General features: G+C 42.2%; 1 protein-coding gene across 1 annotated transcript in view; it reads left to right on the top strand.

Annotated features, from left to right (window-relative positions):
- Positions 1-5,283, top strand: part of LOC102485198 (S-adenosyl-L-methionine-dependent tRNA 4-demethylwyosine synthase) — a 169,297-nt gene that overhangs the window by 161,995 nt on the left and 2,019 nt on the right. The gene's annotated exons all lie outside the window — the stretch shown is intronic.

The following is a 5,283-nucleotide window of genomic DNA, read 5'->3' as shown; positions in this document are numbered from 1 at the left end:
TTCTGTGACATGTAAATGTGCATAGTCTGTCATAAATAAAGGAGGGGGGGCTAAATTTTGTCTGTTGGGTTCATAAACTCTTTTCTATGCCTTCTTTTTAAAAAAGTATTTTGAGGTACATTTCTGGTTTGTAAGCTTTAGAAAGGTGCATGCTAAAAAAAAAAAAAAAAAAAAAAGGCAAAGCACCCTTGTAATAACCGCTAGGCCTTTCCTGGAACGACAGGGAAAAGCTATAATAGTCAACAATCCCCATGTGAATTTCTAATTGTCAGAGAACTTTTGAGGTATTTATCAGATTTTAGATCACTTTGAATCTTGTATCTGGAGAATTTAGGTGAGATTTTAGTTGATGACACAGTTTCTATTTTTCCCTTTTAGGACATTTATTAGACAGAACAAGTAGCTGAATCTATTATCTTTCTTAGGTACATAATGCCTAACAAAGTTAAAGTCCACTTCTTACATGTCCAAAATTCCAAGAGGAGGATGCAGGAGAAGGGATCGTGGCGTGGCTACCCCCCGACCCCCGCCCGGGAGTGATTTCTCATTTTACTTCTCTCTGTCTGGCCAGCAAATGTGCCCTATGGCAAAAACCTAAAACAAACAAACAAACAAAAACACAGAAAAACTAACCACATGGATGAACCTTGAAAATATTGTTCTAGGTTAAAAAAAAAAAAAAAGCCAGCCATAAGAGGCCACATATAGGATTTCAGTTATAGGAAATGTCCAGAATAGGTGAATTCATAGTCAAAGAGTAGATTGCTGGTTGCTAGGAGCTGGGAGAAGAGCAGATGGAAATGACTGCTAATAGGTATAGGATTTCTTCTTGTGATGAGAATGTTCCGGAATTATATAGTGGTGTTGGCTGTACAACTTTGTGATTATACTAAAAATCACTGAATTGTACACTTTATTTTTTTTAACTTTATTTTTTTTCTCCTTAGGTTTTTGCTATAATACACGTGCACTCTCCCGAGAGAGACAGTGAAAAATCACCATTCAGAGCGGATGGCCACACAACCCCCTCTCTGTTCTCTTCTCAGGATTTTGGTCATGCATGCACACATGCCTGGTGTGATTTTCAAGCCTCCAGGTCTAGGAACTGAACATCAGTCATCCATGTGAGAGTCTAGCATCTCAACCACCCCACCAGCCCTGAATCATACACTTTAAAAATGGAATTTTATGTTGTATGAATTATACCACAATAACAATAAGTTAATACCAAAAAAGCTAATAAAGGTCAAAGATAGGCTACCTTTCATATAAATGCTTTTCATGCAAATAAAGTCCGACTTAATTTGGGACGTGAAAGGCTTACTTTCGCACAGCCCCATCCCCACAATCTCACTTCCTTAATAGTGAGATTACTTGATTACTTAGATTAATGCTACTTAATAATATGAGAATTGCTCAGTTAAAATTTTACACACTCTAGTCCCAAACATGAGGTTAGAAGACTCTCGTGCTTTGATTGCAGTTAGATTGTGTTTATCTGGCCTATGAACTGTCAAGACTTAAACACTTAGAAAGATATCTCCTGGGAGCATTGAGCAACAAAGAACTGAAAGCCCCCTGCTATTTGAAATGCTAATTTTTATAGTACCCACAAAGAGAATTAACTTAGCAAAGTGAGTCTTAAAAGAAATGCCAAAAACTGATTTTTATTTCCGCAGCTTTTTATGTATTGTTACTTTCTTAGGTAAGATAGTGCCTTAAAAACTACTGTTTGATAGAAAAGGCAGTCTTTGGGGCCAGCAGATGGCATGGTGGTTAAGGTGCTGGATTCCCACATAGCCGACAGCATGATCTGAGACCCAGACTTGGTGACTTGAAAAACACACCAGGCACCTGCATGCCCAAAATCCCAGGAGGAGAACGGGGGAGAAGGGATCATGGCATGGCCATCCCTCAGGGGTGATTTCTCACTTTCCTTCTCTTTTTCTCTCTCCAGTGAGCATACACACCCCTTGGCAAAAATCTATTTAAAAAGAAAAAAAGGAGCATTGGAGTCTTTAACTGCAATTGTAGATTTTTTTTTAAAAGTTTATGTATTTCTTCTGTGAGAGAGAACGGAAGTATCCCCAACAGTATCCTGTTTCCTCAGTCCACATCATTTTAGCTAGCCCTCGGACCATGGGCATGTGCCTGTCCAGCAAACTCAGTGAGGTTTCTAGATGCAAAAACGGGGGAACCAGCAGTTAGTGTAATGGCTATGTCGCTGGACTCCCACATAGTCGACCATGGTTCGCGTCCCGGACCCGATGGCTTAAAACTCAACGCCGGGTGCGTGTGCGTGCGTGCCCAAGATCCCGAGAGGAGAATGGAGGAGAAGGGATTGCAGCGTGACCATCCGCCCTAGGGGGTGATTTCTCGCTTTCTGTCTCTATGTCTCTGTCTGTCTGGCGAGCTCACACCCCCCCCTTATAGTAAAAACCTCCCCCCCCCCCCAAAAAAAAAACCCCCAAAAACAAAAAAAAACCGGAATCTTCCCATGGCAGGGGGAGGAGTCTGCTTCATGGAATTTTAATTTTTATTTATTTATTGTTTTTTTCTAACCATTCCACCATCATCCAGACCCCACTTTTGATTGTTTGCATGGTATATCTTTTCCAACCTTTCACTTTCAAGCTACTGTACCATCATAATTGAAGTGAGTTTCTTGGGGACACTATATAGATGAGAAGGGAGGGTCAGCATTCCCCACTCCACCTCTTTGGACACCTCCCTGCAAGTCAGAGTGGGTAGAGGTGCCTCATTACTGCTAGGTGAAGGTGAAGTCTAGGAATCCCACTCAGTTTGCTAACCAGGTCAGAATGAGGCCAGTTTTTCTCATGGTCTAGAGTGGTTATTGTCTAAAAGATTTCTGTCTTGATAGGCTGCCCTTCCCTTCCCTTGTCCTTTGCCTTGTGAGGACAGCCTTTACTTGGGGCTTATTATCTGTACCCGTTAGAGCTTTTCCCAGTGCTCAGTCTGGGATATGTAAGTCAAAACTAAAACCTAGGGAACTTAATCATTATGTTGTTCCTCAGATCCCAAGGTCAGCCTGCTTTTTTTTTTTTTTCCCTTAAATTTTGGTATAGGATACATGTCCTTCCTAGAGAGGTATGGGGAGTAGTGGTGACAAGTCACCCTTCGGTGGATGGCCATGCTGCAGCCTTTCTCCTCCATTTTCCTTGGGATTTTAGGTACGCATGCTCACGTGCCTGGCATATTTTTAAGTCTCTGGGTCTGGGTCTTGAACTGTCCAGCTGGCCATGTGGGATCTAGCCACTTTAATCTCCATACCACCTACTGGCCTTAATCTGCCAGCTTTAACGGGCTCTTTTTAAACATTTGCATTGAAGAACCTTTGTTTTCATTAGTGTCATTTTCCCCGTGGGAAAGATGAGAAAACAGTAACAACAGGGTCCTGTGTTGTTCCGGATAGTGGGAGCCCATCTGGCTCATCCGGCCATCGGGGCCCCGGATCTGCGGCAGCCTGCTCTCCTTAGTCAGTGCTGTGCCTCGTTGTGCTTGTGGTGGGTTTTTGAGATCATCTATGACCTTTTGAGTCCATTTGCATTTCTACATAGATTTATTTCTTCCCTTATTGTTGGATTTGAGGAATGAAGCAGGGTGACCTCACGTCTCAGGATACTTAACCTCGACTTTTACGTCTGCTGTTTACGCAGCTGTCTTTCGGCACTATTTTCTGTCAGTCACTAAATTTTGCCCTTTCAGTTTCTGCCTTTGGCATGACACAGTTTGACTTTTTCTGGGCTATTATTATTCAGTACGATTATTTTCAGATTGTCCTGAGAGAGGGTGCATATATAGACTCAGTTTTGTCCTTTGGGATTGAGAGTGCTGCTCGTGTCAGAGTACCCTGCTGTTGCGGACTGCACGTTTGTGTTTCCTCAGCATTTGTATGTTGTGTTCCTAACCCCTGCGAGGCTGTTTCTACAGAAGTGTTCAGGCTAAGTAAGTCATAAGGATAGGGTCCTGTTCTGAGAGCATTAGTGTCCCTCGAAGGAGGGACGTCAGGGAGCTCACTGAGAAAAGGCCATGTGAGGCACAGCAAGTAGGCGACCAGGAAAGAGGGCTCGCTAGAAACCAAGTTGGCCAAAACCTTGATCTTGGACTTCCAGCCTGTAGAACTGTGAGAAAATTAATTTCTGTTACTAAGTCACCTACTCTATTTGGTTATGGGAGTCTGAGTTAAGACACCTACTTGGTGCTATATCTCTTTATGTTTCCAGGTGGTTTTCTTGGACACGAGGTACCAGGGATGTTAGTTGTTGAGTTTAGCTTACAGTTATCCTCCCTGTGTAGCTAATTTCTTCCATTTTTAAGCTAGAGTTTTAAAAGAGTCAGAAGAAACCAGATATTTCTTTCTTTCTTTTATTTTTAAAAACAAACTATGAATTTATTTATTATTATTATTTTAAAATTTGCTGTAGGGCACATGTGCTCACCAGAGAAGAGAGAGACAGAATGAGAGAAAGGGAAAGTGAGAAAGCAAGCTGCCAGGTCCAGGACTCAAACCAGCCATGTGGGAGTTCAGCGCCATGCTACCCGTTGACTCCCCAACCAGGTCTTTTAATGCACATGTTTTCAAACTCCCAAGGAGTTGGGAAATCAGTGTAGTGGTTTGCAGCCTGTAGTTTTTAAAAATGAAATGTATTGCCTTTAGTTTTCTGAAAGTTGCATTTGCACTGTGTGTGTGTGTGTGTGTGTGTGTGTGTGTGTGTGTGCACATGTACTAGCTTGAGATATAAAATGTATTTCTCATGGCAGGTTGTGGTAAAGAAAATTTAGATCTATTGCTATAGTCCTAACTAATCCTATAGTTCCTTTAAAATATCCATGGCAAGTGATTATTGTTAGAGTTTGAGGGGGAAGGAAGACCAGGATTATGGACTGCAAATCCAGAGATCTAAATCAAAAAAAGGGAAAAAAAATAGGGAAGAGGAAAATGTGGTTATTTATTTTTCTAAGCAAGCAAAGGGGGGAACCCCGAGAGGACTCTTTTGCAGGGCCAACCTTCTGGGAAGCCAGGCATGGGGTGTGATTTACCTCATCTTTCTCTTCACCCTAGAAGACTATGGCTGAGTCCTGGAGTGGGAGCCTTGTTAGAACGGTATCTGGCCTCCAGTGACAGAAATACTGTTCAGGGTGAATCAACGGGATAGACTGTTTTGGGGATGTGTGTGACTGAGGAAGGGCAGGTGAGCCTTCAGTTCTTTTTTTTTTTTTTTTTTTTTTTTTTTGGGGGGTTTTCGCTTAGGGGGGTGGGGG

Source organism: Tupaia chinensis, unplaced genomic scaffold, assembly GCF_000334495.1.
Source record: "Tupaia chinensis unplaced genomic scaffold, TupChi_1.0 Scaffold000429_1, whole genome shotgun sequence".
Classification (NCBI taxonomy): Eukaryota; Metazoa; Chordata; class Mammalia; order Scandentia; family Tupaiidae; genus Tupaia; species Tupaia belangeri.
Note: the sequence above shows the minus strand (reverse complement) of the source record. Positions and strands in the feature narration are given on the sequence as shown.